The sequence below is a fragment of the Heterocephalus glaber genome, unplaced genomic scaffold (genome assembly GCF_053883595.1).
Source record: "Heterocephalus glaber isolate CG9 unplaced genomic scaffold, H.glaber_assembly_v1.0 deba00001429, whole genome shotgun sequence".
Classification (NCBI taxonomy): domain Eukaryota; kingdom Metazoa; phylum Chordata; class Mammalia; order Rodentia; family Bathyergidae; genus Heterocephalus; species Heterocephalus glaber.
In genome coordinates, this window is record NW_028258294.1 from 35,741,037 (window position 1) to 35,767,734 (window position 26,698).

At 47.3% G+C, this 26,698-nt stretch overlaps 1 long non-coding RNA gene across 1 annotated transcript in view; it reads left to right on the forward strand.

The window, feature by feature from the left end:
- Positions 1-828: 828 nt before the first annotated feature.
- The window catches only part of LOC147827944 (uncharacterized), a 54,913-nt gene continuing 29,043 nt past the window's right edge, over positions 829-26,698 (forward strand). The window contains exons 1-2 of the long non-coding RNA XR_015451575.1: positions 829-968; positions 13,679-13,782. This is a non-coding gene — a long non-coding RNA (uncharacterized LOC147827944). The remainder of the gene's footprint in view (positions 969-13,678; positions 13,783-26,698) is intronic.

The window sequence follows — 26,698 nt, forward strand, 5'->3', positions numbered from 1 at the left end:
AGCCCCATCCTGGGCTTTTCACCCTCTTCTTTTGCTCTGGTAGGTGCCAAGAAGCCCTCAGGCCCACCTCCTCCACACGTCAGGAAGGCTGCAGAGGAGACCTGCCTGGGAAGGTAGAGGCAAGCTCAAAGCTTCCTTGTCCTGCCCCTCAGCTCCAAGGCCGCTAAGACCTATACCTTGAGCTCCGTATACCTCCTTCAAGCCTCTGCCCTCCAGCCGGCTTCTGTGGTAGTACTGTGATGGTCAGCTCTCTCCCTAGCTCAGCTCAGCACACCCCTCTGAGATTTAAGCAGGAACCTTTTTCCCTTCTCGCTCTCAGGAACCCCAAGTGGAAGCAACTCCCAGCCTTCTGCAATGTGGAGGGCTGTCGATAATCCAGGTATCCTTGCCCCTCCTTGAAGAGTTTTTGGAGTGTATGAAAACGATTCCCAGGAGAGAGCTGTCTTCACATCACAGCTTCGGGCCCCTGCCACAGACTCCCAATGCCCCAGCTTCTGTGAGCCCACAGAGCAAGGACAGATGATGTATGGTCATATATGCGACCCACGTATATCCTCTCCCCCCTGAAGCTTCCTGCAGACAGGGACAAAGGCAAAGATCTCCCTAGACACCCACAAACATACTGAGTGGAACTGTCTCTGTTTGGCCTTAAGTAGGTCACCTCACCTCTCTGGGGCTTCCTCTTCCATCACTTGGAAATGGTAATGACAAGTGTCCGCTTACTTTGGGGGGATAGTAGTAAGGTTGTGTCTATGACTGGCCCCAGGTCATAATGGGGGGACTGGGGTGAGTCCTCGCCTGGAATTTCTTCAGTCTCCCCATGAAGACCAGAGGAGTTGTCCAGGCTTGCCCACCCCAGATCTCCACATCCCACACTCCCTCTGTGACTGGTCAGTCAGCACAGCTCCTGGTGGGCTGGACAGGTTCCAGGGCAGCCATGAGTGGGTGGACATCCGGCGCTCTTGGAGGTGAGGCCTATTTGCATGTTCACATGACTGTGGGTGGCTGGACAGACAGAGGCCTCCCCTGCTCTGATACAGCTCCACAGCAGTTGGGGGTGGGGGGGGGACAGACCAGTCTGTGCAGTGAGGGTGGGAGCTGCCTGAGGGTTGCCAGGGAAACCATGGCTGTGGGAGCCCCCAGCCATTGGCCTCTTTACCATGGAGACAGTGAGCTGTGGGTAGCAAGGGTAATGGAACAGGTGGCCCCTGCCGTGGGCTTGGCAAACCACAGAGCAGCCAAGGCCTTCCCCAGGGGAGGGAGCAGCCTTGGGATCAATTTTCCGATTACAAAACCATGTTCAAATGTCAATCCTGTCTCTCCTGCTTGTGAGATTTTCCCCCTGCATTTTGTCAATGCGTCCCCCTCCTCTCTCCTGTTCCTGGCTTTCATTTCATGTGAGCACAGCCCTGGTCTTTGAAGAGTGAAATTTGGCAGCAGCTGAGTGCTGTGACCTCATCCTGTCTGGTGTTTTCGGGAAAGGATGCCTCCTGGATGAGGGAACGGTGCTTAGGGTGAGAGGTCTAGAAACCTGATTGTGGGTTCTCTAGATGTCAGACAGGTGTCCTGCCCAGTGTCGGGGTCTGGGGGGGCATGGGGCTCTTCTCCTTGACCCTGCCCACCAGCCCAGTTTATTACTATCTCTGAGAAAGACCATCCAATCTGCACCGGCCAAGTAGCAGTTTCCTGAAAATTCTACCAACTTCTCTCACAGCACCAATACTTCTCTTCTAATTCTCCTGGCTGTTTGAAAGCCAGACAGGGGCCTCACAGATGTGAAGAGTTCTCATCCCCAGTGCCCTGGACAAATGGCACCTCTTAGAAGGAGTTGGGCCTGCCATGCTGCTGTCCAGAGCCCACCAAGCCTTTCTCATTGCCATTAAACCCTTGCTCTGGACATCAGGGTTCATGAGAACAGAGAGGTGCCCAGGCCTGCAGAGAATGACTGATTCCTCTCCTCCTTCTCATCCCAGTCCTGTACATTGTCTTCTCTTCTTGCTCAGGCTCCAAGGCTATGTTAATTCAGAAGTGTTGGATTTGCTTCTAGTGATCCAAAGTCACTGGCTGTTTTTGCAGATAAGCAGAGAACTGAGAGCTACAGACCCACTGCACTCACTAGCCATCACTGTGGCCCATACTGCCTCCATACCCGCCTACCCCTCAGCACAGCGCTTCTTCCCTCTCCTACTCAGACACCATGTTGCTGGCTAGCCCAACCCACCCTCACCCCGCCCCACCCACCTGTCCATCTGTCCATCTGCCCAGCTCTTTGGATTGTTGCCTGCTTGATGTTCAAGCCCTTGGCTGTGACAATCATATCTGATCATTAATAATGCAATAATGGAATAGTGACTGGAGAGACACTTGGATAATCAGCTAGCACAGGCTCATTAGTGGCACAGAACAATCACAGCGATGTAATAACAGATCCCAGGAAATTTCAATTAAACCTGGAACTTTGTTAGGGTTTCATTTTATTTTCAGCACGGCAAAGGACAGAGTAATTGCAATCAACTAAAGCCAATGCAAATCTCTTCCAAAAGAGACCCCTTCCCCTGGGCATGCGAGGGAATTAAGCCTCACTCTTCCTTAGCTCCTGCCTGTCTTAATTCTGAGCTGTTTAATGAACTCCTTCTCTGCCCTGAAGAATGTTCCAACTGACTCTTCGGCTTCACTTAACAACAGGATCATTCTGGCTTCAGGCCGTGTGATAAAGATGATGAGGCTAAGACTTCAGTTTATGGAGAGCTCAATGTGTGCCCGGCACTGTGCTAAATCCATTATAGGGGTTACTTCATTTAAACTTCACTGCAACTTACTGACACTCTGCTTCATATTATCATTTTATCAGAGAGTTCAGAGGCTCAGAGAAGGTCAAGCAGGCTCGGGGTAATGCATCTCTGTATGTTAGTGTTGCAGCCAGAACTCAAAGCCAGAGCCTAAGTCCAAAAGCCATGACTGCTTACTCTCACTTTCCCTCCTTTCTAGCTCTTTTCTCTCCCTTCCTCCTTTGCGCTTTGTCTTTCTGCCCCCTTCTCCTCCCTCCTCTTCCTCCTCCCTCTTCTATTTTTTCTCCCTTCTCCCCCATTAGGTACTGGGTGAGCCTTTTGAATGAATGCTGCAAGGAAACCCAAGTGTCATACAGCACAGTCCTTGCATATTAGATCCTTGATCTCCAGCTTATGTGGGCAGCTGGGGACAGTTCTAAAGAATAGCTTTCCTGACATCTGCCAGCTAATCAGAATCTCTGGGGATGGGTTCCAGCATCTGTATTTTTTTCAAAGCTCTGTAGGCCATTTTGAAGCCCATTGTCTAGTCTCACTGGGTATCTATTTGGAGTGGTAGGTTGCCTACCAGTAAAAGCATGGGTTTAGGGGATGGCCCTAAGTTAAGATTTGTGTAACTCATGCTAAAGTAGTAACCTCTTAGTTTCAGATTCCCTGTCTGCAAACCAGGAACCCTGCAAACACTGTGTGAGATGGTGTCTGCAAAGTACTCAGCAGATTGCATGAAATATTACCCTTCAGAAACATTACATGTAGTTGTTTTTAGATTTTGGTAGAAATTCTAGGTTTGGATGGGTACAGACCTGGATTCAAATACTCAATCTGCCCTTTGCTTCTTGTGCTTGACTTGTTTGAGTATTGTGTTCTTCTGATAAGGGCAATGATAATAGTAGCCTCTCAGGCAAGGATACAAAAGCAAGGTGCCCGATACTCCCCCCTCCAGCTGCTGCCTGGGTCCAAATGGGGACCAGCAGAATGTCAGGCCAGCAAAGTTCACGGCTCACCTATACCTCAGGTCCAGAATGTTCCTATTCCCACTGGCTCTGCCTGATACCCAGCCCAGAGTGGCCTGTCCAAGGTGCTTTTGCTTTTTGATAACCACTTCCATCATCTTGAACACCATGTCACTGAAAGAATAGGACCCATCTTCTGCTGGCCATCCACGGTGGACAACATTGTCACTGAGCATAGCAAAGGGAATATCCAGAGCAGAGAGGAGTAAGCAGCCTCCCCAGGTGAGATCAGACTGGAGAGCTATTGGTGGAGAAAGGAGGAGGAGAGGGAAAGGAAAAGCATGCCCCCTCTTCCCCTTTTCTCCACCCTCATTCCCTCCTGGCTCATCTAAAATCCTCGCCAGCTCCTGGGAAATTTTCAAGGGGTAGCCATGGCACAGAGACCAGAACTTCTCATAGAAGGGATGTTTGAATTCTGTTTCTGCCTTTGCCAGGTGAACTTGGATGCACCGCCTCAGAGATGCCTTTTCTGTAAAGGGGGACAGGAAAGTCATTGTAAGGAGTGAATGAGAAGTTTGCAGAGGTGCAGGGATCCTTTCTTCCTCCCTTCTACCTCTTTTGCACCTGCAGCCAGCTTCTGGAAGCTGCAAGACTTTGTACATCCTCTCCTCCCTCCCACCTCTGTGCCCACCCTGTCCCCCAAGCAAGGACTCCTGCATCACCACCCACCTGGGACATGCAGCAGCCCATGTTCTCAGGTGTCTCGAGTTCCTAAATCACCAAGGCACTGAGGTTGTGATCAACATTCTTTCTCTGGGCTCAGGCCAGAGCAGACCTAAAGGCCTCTTCCCCAGCAATTAGAGAAGGGAGAAAGGACAGGAACACTCCCACCAGAGAAAATGAATAAAGATTTGATGCTGACCTTAGAAAAACTCACCACCCTGCCAGCCTCCAGGGCCCAGAAGATGCCCCTCTCCTGACCTCACTAGAGCCACATCAAGAACACCTGGCTGGCATTTGGGCCAGAAGTCGGCCAGTCCTCAGTCCACTCTGCAGCACCCCACACTTGATGCAAACAAGAGCCTATTTGAAGTGAAAATCCTTCAGCAATTACCTGTAGAAACGGGATGGAGAGTGCTGGGAACAGAAAGAGGAATTTATTTATTTGTTCTCTGTGCTTTGAGTTAGTTTTTAAATTGTCCTTCTGTAGATAAAGGCATTTCTCCAGCAGCTCAGCCCCAGATTGCAGCAGCTAATCTGCATCCGGTGAATGAAAATAGCCTCCAAACCAGATGGAGACCCAGAGCACACCAGGAAACCAGAACCGGTTCTGAGTGCTGAGAGTGGGGATTTAAATCGAATCACGTGACGTCTTCTCTGGATTTTTGTGGGGTGAGGGTTGGAGGGTGGACAGCAGGGATTTCCAGGACCAGGAGGATGCTGGAGGGGGGAGGCAGGCAGTCAAAGAAGGGAAACAAGAGCCTGCTCTGGCACTCCCCTATAATTTTCTTCAAATCTTGAGTGGGAACAATTTTCCAGAGGTCAAGGTGTCAGTGCATCTGCAGTGCTCAGAAGGGAGCAGGAGAGTGAAGGGGAAAATGGTGCTGCTTAAAAGCACAGGCTCCACTGTCAGCCCTGGTAATGTGCTGTAGGGAGAACTTCAGATGAACTCATCTGCTCCTTAGAGCCTCAGCTTCCTGGTCTGTGAACTGGGATTCTACTATTTATCTTCTACAGTGTGGCTGAAGATCGAGATACAGAATGTGAAGCAACCAGGCCCCAGGCCTAGCAGTTTAGAAACTGAACAAATGTTAGTTCCCTATCCCCACGTCCCTCTCCTGGAGCCATCTTTGGGAAATGGTAGAACTTTGCCTGGTACAGGACTAAGAGTTTGGGTCAACTCCCTGCACAGTTTCTACACAAACTTGACCTCTTTAAACCTGCCTTGACTTCCAGTGGTTTTGAGCTGACAAATGGTTCTCCAGCCCTGTACATGCTCACTCCCAGAGGCAGGTTCTCTAGAGGGAAGGGATGTGTCCATTTCTGCTTAGCCTATATCCCCAGGCCGAGGGCAGTGGCTGGCACACAGCTGGTACTCAGCAAGCACCTGCTAGCGAAAGGGCTGAGTGATCAAGTGATTCCAAGAACTCTTCTTCTGACCAGAAAAGGATGGAATATGGGCATGAGCACCAATTCTGCTGCAAACAAAGAACAAGGGAAGTGACTTTTATGTTGCATTCTAGGAACTTTGCAAAACAATTCTATCCAGCAACTCCCCCAGCCCCAGACCTGTCTGAGCCCCTAGCTTATGCATCACTCAGGAAGAAGCCCTGGCCAGCCTGCCCTGTCTGAGGCTGTTTCCTCTGCTCTCCTCAAGACCACAGGTCCTGCATGGTCGGGGCAGAGCTGCCACCCTTGAGGACCACTTCCACCTGGGGATGGGTTCCATTAGCACCTGCAGTCCTAGCCCTGGGCTCTGGTCTCTGGTCTCTACGAGGCGATTAGTGAGTTGACCCTTCAACCCCTTCCCCATAGTTCTCAGGATAAGGGAAGGAGGGAGGGAGGGGAGGAGGGAAGGAAGGCTTCCAGGCCCTTAATTTCCTTAAAATGTTCTCCATACAGTGCTCGAGTTACATGAGCATTGGGAGCAAAGGGAGAGAGTAAATGGGAAGGGAAGGTGGGTAGGAACTCAGAGGGAGAACGCAGGCTGGGGGCAGGGCTGAGAGGACAAGTGTCTTCTCTCTCCTGCCGCCACTATCACATGTCCCCTCACTGTTAATGACCCTCTTGGCCTGAGGACACAGGACTGACCCCAACCAGGTGCTCTCTGCTGTACGCGCCCCCTACACACACACACCCATCAGGCAAAGGGAAGGGAAGTCAGAAAAACCAACAGTCCAATGACTATAAGCTCATTTTCTACTTTGTTCTTCAGAGTCTAAACTGTCTAAAATTTCTCCAGTGAGTCACTTTGAAAAGCAAGAACTGAAAGTTAGGAAAAATGCTTTAGACATAAAACACCCTGCCTATAGCTGACTTAATCTGTAAATTGAGAATAACAGGAAGAATTCTGATAGTCTAGCCCAGTGCCCCACATGTTAATTAGCTGGCGCAGGGTCTACTTTCCTTGCGGTCTCCAGAAGCTCTGATCTCATGTGCCCAGAATGGGCCTGGCAGGTATCTAGTGGGAGGGCGGGGCAATGGCAGCGAGGGAGGGTGGAAGCAGGTGCTGTGCCGCCAAATAGGCTTCCTGCTAGCCCTGAGAGGCCGGCTCCCTGCACCCCCTGCTGCCACCGTGGCAGGAAAGGGACTCCAGTGCAGCCTCTCGGAGCCTTGCCCTTGTGCCCCACCCTGTCCCCTTCCAGGACCAGTGCCTCACTCTGCCAAGCACTCCTTGCAGCAAGCTGCCCTCAGGCCCTGGCCTGGACTCCTGTTTATCCTCTGGCTGGTCCCCTGGGACATCCAGGACTTAATGAACTACTGAGTTGCCAAGGCAGCTTTTGATCCCAGCAGTTGAGCGGAGGAAATCGATACCATTAATAGAGAAAATCTGGGTTGTGATGTGGAGACAGGGATGGACCTTGAGACCATGTGACTGCCTGCCCACCTGCTGGTGCTGAGCTGAGAGGGTTCAGCAGGAACCTGGACCTGGATCCTGGGGCTGATTCCTGCCCTGGATCTGAGAGGGGCATCAGGACCCTCCTGGACCAGATCAGAGAGAAAAACCAAAGCAGGCAGGAAGTGCTAGAAAGGGGGACCAGTCAATGCAGCCAGTACCATTTAAGGTGTGTCAGGGAAGGGAGAGAAGACAGAAAAAGGAAGACTGGGAGCAACTGGTGGGCAGCCAGAGCCAGGAGAGCTGAAGGAAGGGGAGCCGAAGGGAGCAGCCCTGAAGTGAAGTCCTCTCACCCAGAGACAGGAGCAGCAGGCTGCATGGGGGAAGCAGTCAGCTTCACCTCGATGTCAGCTTCAGAAGACTCCGGGTGACAAGCAATGGGCCTGGGAACCGAGCTTGCAGCCACAAGGAGTTAGAGGTGGATAACATCACAGTAGGGGTACACTGGGGTCACCTGGGGTGGGAAGAACATGAGCCCCCACTTCAGTGCCAGGGTCACTATACTCGGCTGATGCATTCTGTCAGCATCAAATGGCCCCTCACCCACTGCCAGGACCAGGGTAAGGACTCAGTCAATATCTGTATCTGCACCAGCCGGCTCTGTGTTGCTCTGTGTTTCTGTCTCACTGGCTTAGTGACTCCCAGCTCCCTCCTCCCTGCCTGGCCCTCAGCTTGTGGTGAGAAGGCCTGCAAATAGCTCCATGTTTTCACTTTGCACCTAGCAGCAGGCTGTTGCCTAGTTCACCTCCTCTCCACCTGGGCTCCACTGGGCACCATCAGGGTCCTGGCTCCTGGGAGCCAGCACAGCACAGGCCTCTCCACTCTGGACCCTCCCTGTGGGTTTGGCTGGGAGAGAGCAGCTCCAAATCATTCACAGGTCTCCTCTGTGTCAGGTTAGGCCCAGAGAGTCCACCCAGAGGGTGGGCCTTTGATATGGAGAGCAGCACGTGCCCCGTCCTGCTTTGTGCCTCACTTTCCCCCAACCTCCCCAGTCACCTGTCCTCCCCACCTCTGGGTTTCCTCGTCTAGAAAGCACAGGCTGGCCAACTTGCCGTGTCACCCCATGGGACCCGAGGGAACTCTGGAGTAAGAACACAGAAGGGAAAATACTGCAGGAGGAGATAGGTCCATGCAGTTGTTTGCTTCATACATGTACTCACTCTTTCCAACTCCTTGATACAGGACCTCCTTCCCAGGGGCAGCTGTGGTCCTAGGTGCTTTGGGAGAGGCGCTTTGACCTCGAAGTCAGTTGGAGGCAGGTTCTAGACATAGTGAAGTCACATGAGGAAGCATCACAAGCACAAAGAAACGTGTGCAATTGTTCTGAGGGTGGAGTTTGATAGCCCCAAGTTGACAAAACAGATGTTCTGGGCTCTGCACAGGGAGTGACAGGATCACAGGCACCCGGCCCTCGGCTAGAGGCTGGTGTCCCATCCAGAGGGGCAGCATATAAACACCTTGGCCTGATGGTGGTAAAGTCAGAGAACAAGATCCCTCTGCCCCTCCTCAGGCCAGCAGATGACAGGAGCTGGACCATCAGACTCTGTGGGTACCTTGAGCCTTGGCCACAGTCCCAGCTGGGAACACCTAGGTGGAGTCCCACCTGGCGCTTTGCAGGCCTGGCCAGCTCTCACACCTGGGAGAGGCAAGGCGAGGCAAGGGAGCATTCAGTATCCAGCTGCCACCTGAACAAGGCCTGGTGTACAAATTATCTTCCATAATTGTATTCGCCCATCCAGCCCTCTGCTGGGCCCCTTGCTAACAAGTAGGAACCACTGCCCCCCCCCCCCCGTGGGGGGAGCAGGAGCAGGTGTTCTGAGGCCTGAGGCCAGAGAGCTGTTCTCAGAGGGGACAGGACAGGGACTGACGTCAGGAAAGGATGCCAGCCAGGGGGTGCATGCCAATGGGATTTAGTGGAGGCAAGTCCCAGCAAGGCTATTTGCTCAGCCTGAAACAAGCACTTCAGCCTCCTCCTCAGCTCTGACCCAGGAAAGAGCTCCCTTGAGCTGTCTTGCCAAGCCCCTACTCCACCCCAGTTAGGGTTCTGGTCCCAAGCAATGTGGAAGAAGCAACAGCTCCATGGAGCACCCTCATGCAGGATGAGCCAACAGTGGCAAAGGCCTGCTTCAGGGCCCCCTCTCAACCTCAGATGGCCTTCAGCCTCACATCTGGGCCTCTGGGACCCTCCATCATGGCTCCAGCCAGAGCATCTGCCTTCCCACTCTTGTGATTAGAGCACAGAGGGTATTGGAGATGCTGGTTTCCCATGTTTAGTCACCAGAATGAGGAGTAGTGACATCAACCCTGGAATTACTGCCACACCAAAGCTGAAAAGATTCTTAGTCTTTCGCTGCACACCCTTATGCCATGGACCAGAAGGGCACATGTGCCTGAGAGCACACAGCTGGGAGGGACAGAGCCAGACCCAGAAGAGAATCCTGCATGTCTCCAGCCCCCTCTCTACAAGAAACCCCTCTTTCCTGCCTGTCCCTTGGAGTCCTTGGATGAGACCTGCCAGGACTGACGGCTCAGGGACCAAGATAAACCCTATATGGTCCTTCCCATGAAACGAGACTTGGAGAGTACCAGAGTCCCCTGGGGACTGAGAGCTGTAGCAAAAACAGAAAAAGAGCCAGCTGGAGCTACCATGGCTTTGGCCAGGGCTGCCCAAGTCACATTCCCATGAGCATTGTCCAGGCCAGAGGGAGCACTAGGCTTGAATGAAGACTAATCTGCTGCTTTGAGCCTATGGCAATGGGCAAGTTACAGAATCTTCCCCGAGCCTCAGTCTCTTCATCTGGAAAATGGGTGCAGGTGTACTATATATGCTACCCAGCTGCATTGTGACAATGAATGAGAGCCCCAGTCTAGTGTGTGTAGTGAGGCTTTTACAAGCCACTCCCTACTCTTCTTTCCTTTGCCTTCTTCCCGTTTTCCTTTCTGGACTTCAGTTTCCTGAACTGAAAAAGAAAGAGATGAACTAAAGTAATTTCTATTATACCTATGACTACCATTTCCAATCCCCAAGTCACTTCTATGGTCTCTAGTGACCTGCTGGAGCAAGTATACATATCCCACATAACACCCCTTCACCACAGGCATGTGCACACACACACACACACATGCACGCACACACACCGGCACACACACACAGACACAGCAGGCATGCTGACTCTGCATCAAAAAATAGAATCTCAGCCTTGGGTGACACACACCCTATGAATACACCATTATAGGTTTTCAGAAACAGTTCTGATTTACACCTGTTTGTCATCCAAACTGTGACATTTTTAGATGAAAGTGTTGCCAGGATAACAGGCATAAACAAGGAATGTCCTGGGAATCCTATGAATGCTCATCGGGATCTTGCTCTCTTAGGTACAGAAGCTTCTAGGCCATGCCTCTGCCTGGGATGCCCCCGATCCTTGAGAGTCTTTTCTAGGAGACTCCTGAGCCCCCAGGCCAGGTTCTCTGCTCCCCTCTGTCTCAACATGAATGGTGGCTTCTCTCTTCACCGTTGATTGCTGTCAGCATCTCCTCTTCTCTGTCTCTCATCCTCACTGTGAGCAATTCAGGGATGGGTACCCCAACCCTAACATTGACTGGCATATAGCAGATGCTCAATAAACATGTATGGGAAGAACATTCAAATGCCCCACCCAGAAAAGAAAATGAGGCAGAGAGGAGGGGGTTAACACAGCTCCTGGAGGAAGCTGGAAGAAGTCAGCTCAGCATTAAAGAAGAGAGCTTTTGTTTCCTACCAGGCAAGCCATAGCAGGCATTTTAGTCTCCTCTCCTCCACCCCCCATGCACACATCTCTATGAATGGCACCTGGTGGTTGGCCAGGGAGCTGACATCTTCATGCCTGGAGGTGATGAGCCAAGAGGACAGTGAGTGCTTTGTTGAAAGATTTTTGGGGCTGGAGACACTGTACCCAAATTAAGGAAGGCAATTCAGAACCCTGCTGGGAGCATTCTCATCCTCTTCTCCCACTGTCCGCTCGCCAGACAAGGCCCACCCCAGCCATAGCACCCAGAGCGGGTCCTCTGTGCACCAGAGCTGGCTGCCCGGGTGCCATCACTTGTCACTTGACAGTGGAGAAGGATGTTTCTCTATTTTCCAGTTCAGACGAGCTTTCGAAGATGCTATCTGTCTGTGATATAAATCCATTGAGAGAGCCCTGGAGGGAGCTCCTGCAAAGCCCTAAATTGGACACTAAAAACAGATAAAAGCTGATGGTTTAAAGGCTTTACGTGAGCTCCATTTGGGGGAAGGAATGAAAACAAGGATTTCGTTTGTCCTCTCCCACCAACGCACATTGGACAGCTGTGGCCGAGATTTTAAATCTTTTGTGTCCCAGTTGCATGGATTTGAGTGGCCAATGAGCTGATGCTAGCAGGGAGGGCCTCCAGCTCCCAGACAGCCTCAAAGAGGCCCGGCTCCCCTGCCTCTCCACCGTCACCTTGCCACTGCCTTATTCTGACAGCCAAGTGCAGAGCTCAGCTCTTGAGTGACTAAAAGGATAGATCCCATCCCTCCCAGCACATCACTGCCTCAGGAACCACCTAGATCCAGATTAATTGTGTGCCCTTAGACTAAGCAGGTCAAGCCATCACCCTGCTGTTTCTGCAAATTCAAGTCTGATTTCCCCTAGGCCCAGTTGGTGGGTGGCATGTAACCAACAAGACACTGCCTGGCTGTTTTCTTCCTTCACAACCCTGTCTTTCTTGGTCACTGTCCTGCAGCCAAAGAAAACTTGGAAGTGAGGTAGACAGAAAGAGCCAAACTGAAAATTCCAGCAGGAAAGTCCAAACACACAGCATAGAGTGCTACCTGGAGTGACCATGGCACTGCCAGCCCTGGAATCCCCCTTTGGGGTAGATAGTGAAACCGCAGCTATTCTAATCAAGAAGAAAGTCTGTCACTTTCTCAAAATAGAGCTGTGGTGGTTGGAGGGGAAATGCTACTCTTCTACTCAGTGGTTCTCAACCTACTTATGAGGATAGGCAACTTTTAAAAGTCCCAATGTCCAGGCTATATACCCCAGACCAACTATTCAGAATCTTAGAGATGAGATTCAGGCATCAACATCTTTCATATTGATTCTACCATTTTCCAGGCGATTCCACTGTGCTGCCAAGGTTGAAGCACTATTCTAATCAGCTACACATACTAAGGAACACATGGAGACTAGGATGATGGAGGTCAGGTTAAGAATCCACCCTTGGGCCAGGGATTTAGCTCAGTGGTACCATGCCTAACTTGCAAGCTCAAGGTCATGAGTTCGATCCCTGGTACCAAAAAAAAAAGAATCCACTCTTTCCGTCCTGCTAGGCAGGGTGAGCCTGATCCAAGTCTGTCTGCATTCAGCATTGCAGGGTCTGGAAGCAGCTCACTGGGTGGTGCCTGGGGTCCAGTCAGATATGAGAGGAGGGATGTTGGGAGTTAGATGTCAGCTCCCCCACCCCCATTTACAGGTGAGGACACAAAGGAGAATGAGGTAGAGTCACTAAGCACTTGGCTGAGTCCTGGGCTCTGTTCTTTTTGCAATAGTGTCTTTCTTGAGGCCTCTAGCTCTGTGGGGATTCCAGCTCTTCTGCCAAATGTAGGGGTGGGGTGGGGGGTGCTGGGACAGCAAAATCTTTGGCTTTTGGCAATCCTTCCATGGATGCATTTCCCAGGTAGAAGAGGAGTCACCATAGTACCATGCTGAACAGTACTGTCTGGAACCTTGGCTGTGTCATTTAGAAGCACTGTGACCCTGTAAGCTGTCTTAGCCTTTCTGTGCTTCTGTTCTACTTGGTTATAAGATAGGGGAAGTATTAAATATCATACAAGTTTATCAAGTAATGTTTAAATGAGATCAGATGTATAAAGTTCCAAAGCCCTACTAACAGCTGAGCAAAAGTTACTTCCCACCACTTCCTACTTTCCTATTTAAATCCTCTTCTGGAATCAAGGTGGTGCTTCCTACCAGTGAGACCTGGTAGGACCCTAGCCCTTTGCCCTGAAGGCTATGATGATCTAGGCCCACTGTAAGATGTGTGTCCCTAAAGCAGATAGGAAAAGAACTTAGGGCTATTGCTCTTTCTCCAAGTCAATCCCTTAGGATACATTAAAAAGTGTTGATCAAAATGTCTTTAAGTTTCTTAGGAATGTTCCCAGGCGGTCACGGTTCTGAGCAGAAGGTTCCTAGCTGTGGCACCAGATGTGGTTACCCTAGATGTCCATCGTTCATGGGCATTGGTCTAACTGGCCTGGAATTAAATGGAGTAGTTAACCATTTTGAATAAGTACTTATTGAGGGTCTCTTCTGTGCCAGGGATAAAGGAATAACAAGACAGACATGGTCCCTGCTCTCACAGAGCTTCCAGGTGAAGACTGACTTTAAACAAGGAATTTCAATCCAGAGGTGCTTTCATCTGAGTATGTATCCCCTGTCACATGCCTGTGCTAAATTCCTAACCCCCAAGGGATAGTATTAGGGGTGGGACCTTTGGGAGAGCCCTCATAGATGGGATTAGGATCCTTATAAAAGAGGCCCCTACAAACCAAGAAACAGGCTCTCACCAGACAGTGAATTTGTCAACAACTTGATCTTGGATTTCTTGCTTCAGAACTATGAGCAATAGATCTCTGTTGCTTATAAGCTGCCCAGTCCGATATTTTTATATAACAGCCTCAATGGACTAAGACACGATTAGAAGTGGAGGTGCTATTGTCATAAATACTTAAAAATGTGAATGCAGCTTTGGAACTGTGTAATGGGTAGAGGTTGGAAGAGTTTTGAGGTACAACCTTGCAAAAGCCTGCATTGCTCTAGACAGACATATCATGCGATCAGGATGAGGGCTCAGAAGAGGAGAGGTGTAGAGAAAATTTCAATCTTCTTAGAAAATAGCTAAGTGGTCATGAATAGAATGTTGGAAGAAATTTGGACAGTAAAGGCCATTCTTATAAAGTCTTAGATAGAAGTAAGGAAGGTATTATTGAAAACTGGAGGAAAGGTGATTCTTGATATAATATGGCAATGAATTTGACTGAATTGTGTTTACAGCCTGAAGTTTTGTCGAGAGTAGAACTTGTGAGCTATGAAATAGCATCTTTGGCTGAAGAAATTTCTAAGCAAAGAATTGAAGGCAGGGCTTGGCTTCTCTCGAATGCTTGCAGTAAGGAGAGAAATGATTTTAAATGGAATTTTTAATCAAAAGGGAAGCAGTGCTTAAAGATTTGGAAAATTCTCAGCATGTTCACATTATAAAAATGAGAAAACAAGTCAGAGAAAGAACATCAAGGGTGTGGCCAGGCAACTATTTGATAAAGAGATTAGCATGGATTATCCAGGTGCTATATATTGAGACAATGGGCAAGTGACCCTGAAGGCATTTTGGAGATTATTGGAGCTGCCCTGCCCATCACAGGCCCAGAGTGCCGGGCCTGGGGACAGAATGATTTCAAGGAGAGACCAGACAACTGTGGGCCTCTGTGCATGCTGCCCAGAACCACCTCAAAGCTCTGCTCCCCACATTCTGGTGTAGCACTTCTTGGTTATCCCATGTTTGGCTCCAGCAGGTCCAGGAGTGGTGTGAGTGTGACAGCTGCCCTCTGGAGGGGACAAACAGCAACCTTGGTGGAATCCATACAGTGCCTTCTGGGATGGTGCAGAGGGCATTAGCCATTTGGCTGCCTCCACCTAGATAGAGTTGCTCAGAGCCTTGGCACATGATGCAGGGTGGGGCTGGTGCAGACAGTCCCCATCAGGGCAATGCCTAGTGAAACAAAGTTGTTCTTACAACCTCAGACTGGTAGTGCTCTCCACAGGGGATGCCAGCCTGGAAGAGCTGCAGGCACCCAGACTCCTACCCAAGAGAGCTGCAAGGTACAGCTCTGCTCCAACACCATGGAGGTAGGGCTACCTAAAGCCTTGGGAACCCAAGCCGTGGCTTGGTGTGTCACAAAGGCAGGACAGCAAGTCAAAGAAAGTTATTTGTAAGCCTTAAGATTTAATGTTGTTCACCCTACTGGGGTTCACACTTACTTAGGACCTCTAACCCCTTTCTTTTTTTCCTATTTATCTTTTTTGGAATGGGAATGTCCATTTTATGCCTGTCCCACTGTTGAATTTTGGAAGCACATAATGTTTGATTTCACAAGTTCACAGCTGGAGAGCAATTTGCCTCCGGATGAATCATACCTTGAGTCTCATCCATATCTGATTTAGATGATATTTAGATGAGACTCTGGATTTCAGACTTTTGAGTTGAAGCTGAAATGAGTTAAGGCTTTGGGGGCTAACAGGATGAAATGAATATATTTCCATGTGAAAAGTACATGAATTTAGGGCACTGGGAGTAGAGTGCTGTAGTCTGAATGTTTGTCCTCAATCCCAAATTCATATGGATGAAATCCTAACCCCCAAGGCCATCTTATTATTAGGAGGTGGGACCTTTGTAGAGGTGATTATGTCATGAGGACAGAGATGGGATAACTTACGATGGGGGGAAAGAGAAGGGACTTTAAACGTTAAATGAGAGACTTTGCCCAGACTTGGGAGAGAAAAACTCCCTGGAGAAGGTGACTACTATACTAACTAGAAAATTGAAAGACAGGTAAGGCTTATCTATCGAACTTTCAGGGGACAGAATTGTTCCCTAGGCAAAGGGAAGGACACAGGTAGCAGAGACCAGAGGTGAAAGAGAACCCAATGCTTTTGAAGACCTAGTGAATTGTTGAGGATTATTGAGATGAGACTGGACTTGTCAGAAGAACCAGCTCATGAAAGACCTTCTAGTGTCATGGTTCTCAAATTAGAGCAGAGTATGTGTCAGAGTCACCAAGAAGGCAGGTTAAACACGAATGGCTGGGTCCCACCTCCAGAGTTTCTGATTTGCTAGCTCTGGTGAGAAACCTGAGAATTTGCATTTCTAACCAGCTTCCAGGAGGTACTGATCAATAGCCTAACACTGCATTATTCTAGGACATGTTGAGTAGTAAAGACTTTAAGAGAAAGGAAAACATGAAGTATTTTGAGCTGAGAGGCCAGATTTGCCTTTCAGAAATGTTTCCTGGCTGCAGTGTAAAGAATGAGTAGGTGGCTACTGAGAGCTGCTGGAGCCCCAATATCCTGTTGCTGCTCCCCACTGAAGTGTCTCAGAAGTTTAGAAAGCTTTCTGCTCTGCTTCAAGAGACAGCCCTCTCTTGAGAGAAAATTTTCCATAGGCCTCTTGTGTTTCTGCACATTGTGCTATTAACTGACTTCAGAAGTATGTTTTCAAGGATGTTTGTATAGCAAACAGCCTTGGGGGATAGAGATAATGTCTCTTCAAAGAAAGGGAAAATTAGCTTAGTGTCCAGTATAAAAAGACAATGTTTCCTTCTGGGGCACAAGTGAAGTCAGCTTTCTTTCCTTTATAAAAGATAAGAGTTCCCTGAGTGCAGAATTCCTCTCCAGGAACACAACCCACTGCATGCCCAGGTGTCACCTGGCCCTCTTCCAGTCACCCAGTAGAACTGCACCTTGGAGAACCACGCAGGGCTGACTCTCTGGCTACTGCTACTGTTGTAATAAAGCCCTTTACTTTGTCTCTGAGTCTCATGAATCAGGAGTCTCATGTCTTCTACCAGCATCCATGAAACTATGGCAGACTAGCTCGCCAATTGGAAGTTAGGTAAAAATATCGGGCTCTTCATGGTCCTTCACACCATCCCACCTTGTTGCATCCCTCTGCCTCCTGTGGCTCTCCTGGCAGCCCTTCCCCTCACCTGTGCACAGCCCTATCTCCAATTCATACTCTGGAACATCCAGCTGTCACAGACTCCTCTTCACATCTTTGCAGCCAGATCACGTGCATCCGGCTCCATGCTCACCTGCAGGTAGGTGAGTTCTCTCTCTCAGCCTCCTCTAAAGGAATCCATTGTCAGAGAATATCACACCAATATCATGATCCCACTTGACCTTGGGCTTTCACAAATCATCAGATATCTTTGCATCCATTGTTGTATTTGACACTTCTATGGATAGGGAAACTGAGGTGCACAGACGTTGCGAATGATTCATTAGCAGGGCAGGACCAACTTCAAATTCTGCCACAATGGCCACAGTCGCTGCTCATTTTCCTGTTTTAACAACAACCTGAGCCAAGTATTATTAAGTAGATAAGGCCTGAGAGAAGGAAAAGAAAAAAAATCCTACAAAGCTGAAGAGAAATGGTTGGGGATTAAATTAGCATTCATGGTCAAGAAGGGCCTGTACATTTAAACATTTCCAGGCTCAGCTCTCAACCAAGACAGGGAGCAAGAGCATGGGCTTGGGGCGCAGGCTTAAATAGGGCTGAGGTTGCAGGTTTCCCCTCTAAAGAGTCCAGAAAAAGGGGCTGTGTTTCCTAGGTGGTGGAGGGGGAGGCTGCAGGCTCACTGCAGGCAGCCTCGTTTGTTTTTGAATTGTAGATTGCCAGGTTTGATTGGAAGTCAGAAGTCTAGCCAGGCCCCCTGCAGACCTATTTATGTAGAACTGGTCTCCTCTCTGAGAGGAAATAAACATCAGAGGCTACCTGGCCTGCCTGACACAGCGCTTCTTGTTGTCAAATCGGGTGCCCACGTCGAGCTGAAGCTGAGCGTTTGGGGAGTGCTAGGACCCTGAATCCCCCACCCTGGCCACCCCAGATGCTCTCAGAATTTCCTATCCTGCTTCTAGCCACAATCTAGCCACATAAAACTTTTAGCATCTGCCTCCTCCCCAGCTGTTCCTGTTCAGGCCCGTCGTCTCTTCTTTCTTCTCTACCACTTCCATTTCATCTCTACATGATCTAATATTAATGTTCTCGTCATTACAGTGTTCAGAGGAAACGAATGAATTTTGTCCACAGAGAGAAGGAGTTGAGAAATTAATATAATATTTGTTCAGGATTGATTTCAAGCCGTAATCCCTGCTGCCAGAGAGACCCATCTGTTTAAAACTATCAGACACTAATTACCCACCGTGTGAACACAATAGCAGGATTGAGGAGCTTTGTCCTCTACTCCCCCACCTACTTGCAATTTAGCATTGTTATTTATTCGAGGAAAAAAATCCTTCAGTGAAGATGGATCTTCCATCCTCTTAACAGACAGGGGCTCCCAGGGGACTGAGCATGGCAGGGAAGAAGCCCCGGAATTTCTTGATCAAAGAATCCCAGGAAATGCATTCATCTGGCTTAGAAAGGTCAAACCTATCCCAAATGCTTTCCCTTCTCTCCTCTCTGACTCAGTCCAGACTCCCCACCAAAGCTGTGACAGTTATTAAAGATACCTCCATCTCCAAGGAAGCCAAGGGTTGAAAGCGCTGATTCATCCTCTTGAGTTCGTTTTCCTTCATCCTCCTAAGTAATCAGGTGGAGGCCTGTGAAGTCTCTGTCTACCGCAGCTCTCACAGCAGACTCCGCTCCTTTCTTCAAGGCTGACATATAAGAGCTGGGACAATCGTTCAAGTAATAGGCATCCACCTCTGGTCTCTGCCCCTGCCCCCTTTGAGCCTACATTTGCCCCACTTCTCTCAGGATTCTGGTAGTTAAAAACAGTTGATGAGAAGGAAGAGGAGGAAGAAGAGAGAGGAGGGGTGAGGAAAAAACCAGCCGCAGTAGGATAGCTCATTAAGTCATTCATTTGTTCGAAAATCTTCAATGGCTCCCCTTGGCCACCAGCTAATTGGACAGTTAATACCCTACAAATTCTAGCCTTAAGGCATTTCCGGCTATCCTTCTGACTTCTTTTCACACTTGATCTTAGCCAAAAGGCCGAGAAGCGACTCTGACTTCATTCTGTAAGAGAATAATCTGGGTAAAGTAAACTACGCTAGGCTTCACATTTGCTGTAGATTTTTTTCTTTTTGGCTGTACTAGGGATTGAACCCAAGGCCTTCACATTAGGCTATATCTCCAGTCCCTTTTTATTTTTTATTTTGAGACAGGGTCTTCTTGCTAAATCACTAAATTGCTCAGGTTGGGCTCAAACTTGGTACCCTCCTGCCTCTTCTGTTGATTTTCTTGATCTCCTCTTGAACTTTAAATTCATTTTTACCACATGAAGGCTTGGCCCAGCTTCCTAAACTCCTTCCTTCTTGAAAGCCTTCTTTATCCCGCCTCTTCATTGCTCTCCCCCTCCTCTGATGTACTGTAGTGTTTTGTTTAGGGCATGGCTTATGGTGCCTGTCATTTGCCTAATATTGCCACATTGGTCCCAATAGACTCAGAAGCTCCTTGCCCTGGTGACCACCATTCCTGAAACTCCTGCTCTGTAGCAGACACTGAGTGAGGCACTGGGAATGGCAATCAACAACATAGACGTGTTCCCTTTTGTTGTGAAGAGTGTGACCTGGTAAGAAGACAAATAGTAATTTAAGATTTAATTTAGCATTTATAGCAGACTGCTGCCAAGGAGGAGTTCAGGGTGCTTATTGGAGGCCTAATTAAACTGGGGTTGGGGAATGCCTCTATGAAGAAGCAACTCTTAAGGTAGGGATTATCTACATGAAGAGAAGAACATTTTTACTTCTATTTTTATCTGGAAGAAATAGCATATATTAAGGAAACTCAGAGATCATACACATGTTCTAGAAACCTCCTTTGGGTGAAGTTAGAGGTTTAAGAAAAGAAGAAAGAGAAACAGGAGCAGGGCAGAGCAATGAGACCGGAAACTGGCAATCCTTTAGCAGGGTGCAACAGTGTGAATGTGTCTGTCCCCAAGGAGGCCAAGTATTAGAGGCATGGTCCTCACCACCATGTTGAAAGATAGGATCTTCAAGACAGGGGCCTAATGAGAGGCTCTTGTGTTGGTTGGGGGCATGCCCTTGAAAAAGACTGGAATTGCAGTCTCTCTGGCTTCTTGTGCTGAAATGTAATCTCTTGTTCCCATACCATTGCAACCTGTCATGATATGACACAGCTGAGAAGTCCCTCACCAGAAATGAGCCAGTGCCAACACCATAACAAAACTATGAACTAAATAACCCTCTTATTTTCATAAGCAACCTGCCTCAGGTATTTCATTATAGAAACAAAAAGCTGACTAATGAAGAGGGTATTGTAAGAGTTCAGATATGTAAGAGGCAATAATGTAAAAAAAAAAAGAGGCAATAATGTCTTAACTAGGCTGGTGGATGCAAGAGATGTTAAGAGAATCACTAGAATGAATTTCTGATTGGTTATTGGTGTAAGAACAGGAAAAGTACAGGATGACTCTCGGCTTTCTGGATTCTGGGTGAATGGGAGAGACATAGCCAACAGAGGATGAGTCAGGAGGAAGAGCAAATAGGAGCCATCTTGGTCACACTGAAAATGAGCAGCAAGGTATTCCATGAAACCTTCCAGGCCTTTCACAGCCATGGTATAATTAGTCACAGGTTGATTGAGGTATAGTTGACATACAATAAGCTGCACATATTTAAGAGGTCTAGGCAGCTAAGTTTTGACATATATGCATACCAATAATACCATCACCATAATCAAAATAGTCAACATAACCATCTCCACAATGTCTCTCTGCTGAACTCTAATCCCTCAGTTCCATCCTCTCCTGGGCAACCACTGATGTGTTCTCTGTCACTGTCAACTATATTGTGTTTTCTAAAGTTTTACAGAAAAGAAAGAATACAGTCTATAGGTATACTCTGTAGTCTTCTGCGTGTGGCTTCCTTCATTCAGCTTAATTGTTTTCAGATTCATCCATGTTGCAGCATATTTAATTAATTCATCCTGTTTATTAATGAGTAATATTTTATTGATTGACTAGACCACAATTCATCTATCTATTCACCTACTGATGGGCATTTGGGTTGTTTCTGGTTTGGGACTATTAAAAATAAAGATTCTGTGGGCATCTGAAATGAACAGACATTTCTCAGACAAAGAAGTAAAAGCAGCAAATAAACATATGAAAAAATTTTCAACATCATTGGTCATTTGAGAGATGCAGATGAAAACAACACTGAGATTCCACCTCACCACAGAAAGAATGGCTGCTATCATGAAATCAACCAATAACAAATGCTGGCAGGGGTGTGGGGAGAAAGGAACCCTTCTCCATTGTGGATTGGAGTGCAGGCTGGTGCAACCACTGTGGAAATCAGTATGGAGATACCTCAAAGAACTAGGACTAGAGGTCCCATTTGACCTAGCTATTCCCCTACTGGGTATCTTCCCAAAAGAATTAAAAAGAATCATACCACAGAGATATATGTGCATCCATGTTCATAGCGGCACAGTTTGTAATAACTAGTTTGGAAACAGCCCAAGTGCTCATCAATTGGAAACTGGATAAAGAAAATGTGGGGTTTTTTTTTAAATAAAATGGAGTACTACTCAGCCATAAAGAATGAGAAACTAGAGACATTTATAGCTAAATGGATGCATATTGAGGCCATACTCTTAAGTGAAATAAATAGGACACACATGTGTAAATACCGAATAGTTTCTCTAGTGTGAGAAACTGAAAGTGTAAATAAGGATTAAAATGATTAAAATGAATAATTGATAACTTGAAATAGGAAGAAAAAGTCCAAAGGGGTAGGGGAAGTGGGAGGGCGAGGGGGAAGGAAAGAAGGGAAGGAAAAATTGTAAGAAAAGGAAAAAATGGAAACAAAGTCTTGGGGAAGAAGGGAGGACAGGGAACAGGGAAAAAATAAGAACTAAGATACATCACGTAAAGGTACAACTACCCAATGATAAATGTAAACATATTGTATACCTAAAATGTACCAATAAAAGAATTTAAGGGAAAAAAAATAAAGCTGCTATGAACACCCTTAATATAAGTCTTTCATCTTTATTTTTTATATCTTTTCCTTTTGGATAAATACCTAACATAGAATGACTGGATCACGTATACCATGATGACAATATCATAATGAAATTCTGACACTGACAACTTGATTCCACAGATTAGGGCACATTTACTGACAAGACTGCCTGCACTTCAGATGCCAGCTACCAGTTTGAGAATTCCCCAGGCAACCTGTACTTCTAACCAACTGGCTGCAAATTTAGGGCTTCCCATAACCTTCTTAGGTTAGATAATTACCCAGGCTGATTTACAGAACCCTGGAAAGCACTATACTTATAGTTTTATTTCAAAGGACACAAATCAGGACCAGCCAAAGGAAGAGACGCTCTGGGAGAGTGCAGAGCTTCTGGCCCTTCCTCCTGGGGGCAGGGCATGTCTCCACACAAGCACATTAGTGTGTTCCCTAACCTGGAGGCTCCACAGAGCTTCAAAGTCCAGAGCTCTAATAGGGTCTCATTAGGTAGGCCTGGTTGATTCAACCACTGACCATCTGACTGATCTTGCTCTCTAGCCCCTCTCCTGGAGGAGGAGGACAGGCTGATACCACCTGTCTCAAAGCCCTGATCCTCTAATCACAAGGTCGGGCTCCCTGAGTAATCTCTTTAATTTAAACTCAAATGTGGCCCAAGGTAACCCTAGGAATAACAAAGGAACTTGGATCACTTGGGAAATTCCAAAGGTTTAGAAGTTCCCTCCCCAGAACCAATAAAAAATGAGCTAAGTTCCTTATTTTGTAACAGTGCTGTTTATCTTCAATAAATCTTAGTTAAGTATATTAGTGACTAAATTAATGAATGAATACATGAATAAATAATGAATAGGAATAATTTTCAATTCTGTCTGATCAAAAATCAACTCAAACTGAACAAAATGTTGGATTACTTTTAAATTTTTATTCCAGTGCCAGGAATCAAACTCAGGACCTTGCACTTGCCAGGCAGGTGTGGCACCACTGAGCTAAATCCCCAGCCAAACAATGTTAGTTTATATAGTGGAAAAAATAACAGATAGTGTCAAAGAATGAAGGAAGAGCTTTAGACATTCTATAGTCAAAAGCTAGAACCAGGACAGGGGACCAGCAGAAAACTGGCTCTTATCAGCTATTTCTCATTTCTATTTGTCTCTACTTCATTTCATCTATAGAAAGCCGTTTTCTCTCCCTTATGACACAGAGCCACTATGAATCAACTAATCAGCTACTCATAGCTTTTTTCTCTTAGTTCAAAAATTCAAGTTTCAAGAAAGAACTCTTAATTGTTTCATGTGCTCACTTCGTGGACAAATCAGTGCCCCAAATGAGGGGATGACTGTCCAGACTTGGGTCACATGTTGTCTTTGTGGCCTTCTGTTGTGATTGGCAGGCCAAAGAGAGCCATGGGGATGGGCTCCTGAGTAAGAAATGAATAATAGATGAACACTAGATTCTAGTAACTTTCTGTGTCTCCATAGTGTGTTATCTTGTATAGCAATTATTCACAGTGACCCCATGAAGTAGAGTTGCATTTTATGGCTAAGGAAATGAGGCATGGTAAGATAAAAGTTTCAACTAAAAAATGTCAGAAGTTACAAAAACTTGGTCTTTTAACTCTAAGCCCAGGAAACTGTCTCTAGTTTGTACTTTACAGTCCAGGAAAAGTCTTTGCATGTTCCTTCACCAACTATCCATTCACATATTAAATGAGCACCTATAACAAAACAGTAGCTACAGCAATAAACAGGACACTGCCACTGCCCTTATGGCCCTTATATTCCAACGGGGAAAATGAATAATGACTTTCAGCTGGCAGCGCTATGAAGACAATAAAATAGGCCAGTAGGATTGGGGGCACTTTGGGTAGGTGGTCAAGGAGGAATTGTCGAGAGCAGTCATTGGTTCTGGGAGCTGAATGAAGGTCACCAGCCCTTCCTCCATTCAGCTACAGCTTGGGCACCTTGACCTTGTTGTCACTCCTCAGCATTGATGCTCATGGCTGACAGCCCAGCTGAACACTCTCCATGGCCTTGAAGGTGCTTTCTAACTCAGCGAGTTTGCCAGATCTGAAATGTGGAGGGAACCAGGAGAACAAATAAGGAACAACTCAAACTGCAGCTTAAATATTTAAACACAACTAAGCGTGATATTTTGGGCTCTTCTGAGAAGAAAATCACGGATCCTCTTTGAATGGTAACTCCATTCTCACCTGGCTAGGGTGGTCCACCAAGGACCCTGTGTGGTCTTTCCAGGGGCAAAAACATAAACCAACCGCGGTCTGTTTCAGCCCAAACCTTTGAAGTTGTGATGAAAACCAAGCCCATTCCTGGCTCTTGATACAAAGAGAAAAAAAAGAGAGCAACATTCCCATTCCTTTGGGAAGCCAGCCCAGTCTCCCTGGTAGCCAGCAAGCCAGGTAATATGTCCATGTCAAAACCAATGACTCCTTTGGGAGATCATCAAATACGATCCTTCAATCGAAAAGCCTAATGCTATTGATTAAAGAGCACAAACCAAAATCAGACCTCCCCTGGCCCCATAGTTGGATGGATTTATGTTCTCCCTGTCTCTAAATCTTGAGCTAGAACACACTTGGTGCCCCTGGGAACTGAGGACTCAGACAATCAGCAGAGCCCTCCACTCTTTCCTGGAAGATGTCTGCATCAGTCTCAGTAAGCGTGGGGAGCTTGTCTGATTCCAGGTCCACACTTTCTGAGCTTTCTGTGTGGCCTGATGTCCCTGTCTTTATGAACACCAGATAATGGCACATGAAAACCACCTTTGAGCACAGAAATAGGCACACTGAAGACACCCATCACCTGATAAAAAGAACGATATATTTCATAATGTCAAAATCTCTGTATGTTTGGCACTCTTTGCATTGATAAAAGCACCATGGAAAGTGATTGAAAATAACTGGCTGGTCTAAACTATTGTAGGGGAGGAAACAGGTCTTTTCCTTCTGTCCTCCTAAATTAAAGGCTGGGGCCCTATAATAGATGGATTATCGTGAGAAAAAGCATACCTATTTATTTATCTATGTTTTATCTGACATGAGGCTATCCACAAGGAAATGAAGGCCCCAAGAAAGAGTTGAACCAAGTGTTATTATACCAGGCTTGAGGAAAAGTGAACAGTCATGGAGAAATATGACAGGGCAAAGACTATGATGTGAGTGTGTGACTTGGGGAACTTACTATGGCCCACTTGCTCAGATGCCTCTCTGTGTCCCTTTATCTTTGGACAGAGGGATGCACCTTCTGTCCAATATAGGGAGCACACTTCTCACATGAAGCTGTCTGACCCACTTTGGAGGAGGAGAGAAGGGAAAAGGTCACAGCGTTTCTTCTGCTTCTGCCAATTTCTCAAATCCTTAAGTTTAAGGTATTCAGTATGCCAAGGGACCATATTTTGGGATAGCAGTCCTGAACCCATGATTTACACCAACCTTCCCTCCCCTTTCTTCATGGTTACAGAACTCCTGTGCTTACTCCAAAGGACTGTTCCAATGTCATCTTTGTGCACTCCCTTTCCCGAGTTCCCAGACACCAGAACTGTCCCCACAGCACTTCGTTCATTTGTTGCATTATCACACAGTACTGCAGCATGTGTGTGTATGCATTTGTCTTCTCTAAGGCTTCAAGCGTCTTGGGGAAAGCACCACATTTTCTTTCTTTCAGTCTCTGCTGTGCTCTGCACAGTGACTGGCTGGGGCTACAGTCAGAAACTGTTTTTGAATGAATAATTCAGTGAGTGAATGAATGGACAAACTGGGACTTTCCCTCCCTTTGAAATCTCTGTGGCACTGGGTTACAGGGTGGAAAGTATGGATTGGAATCCTGGCCTAGTTAAATTGGTTTAGTGGTCTCTTCATCCAATAAGCAGTAACATCCCTTCACATACACACACACCCCACCACTACCTCCACCACCAATGCTATCCTTTCTCTTATTCTGTCTGTACTACATCATCACTGGGAATTGTGCAGGATGAACAAAGATGCTGAAAGGAAAACAGCCATTTATGGAGCTTGAACCAAAGACTGGATTGAGATGGATAGTCCTGAAAGAGATAGGAATCCTCCAGCTGACCTGCTAGACTAGCCTTGGGGATCAGTGGAGGGAGAGATAGCACAGCCAGATGTGTCACTTCTAAAGGCAAGCTCATCTAAAAGGATGGTGAGCCAAGTGTAGATTAGAGCAATTCATTCCTACAGGAAGATTCCAGAACTAGGGAACACAGAAGACAGATAATAGAATTTCCTTTATTACACTTCTTCAAAGAGGCTACAATTTCTCTTACACCACTGCACCTCCTTAATCTACATAGTCGGGCTGTGGGAGAGTCCTGCTTGGAGGCTGGGGTCTCCACCAGCCGGGGGATTAGGGGACTATCCTAGCATTCTGTTGCCAGGATACTGGACTGGGCAGACCACCAGGGATGCTGTAGAGACTTCTCTAAGCCCCCATTCCAGGCAAAGAGGTGTCAGTAATTAAAGCTCATTTCTTTCTGACATCAGCAGAGGCTACTGTAACAGAAGAGGCCACATCTCCCATG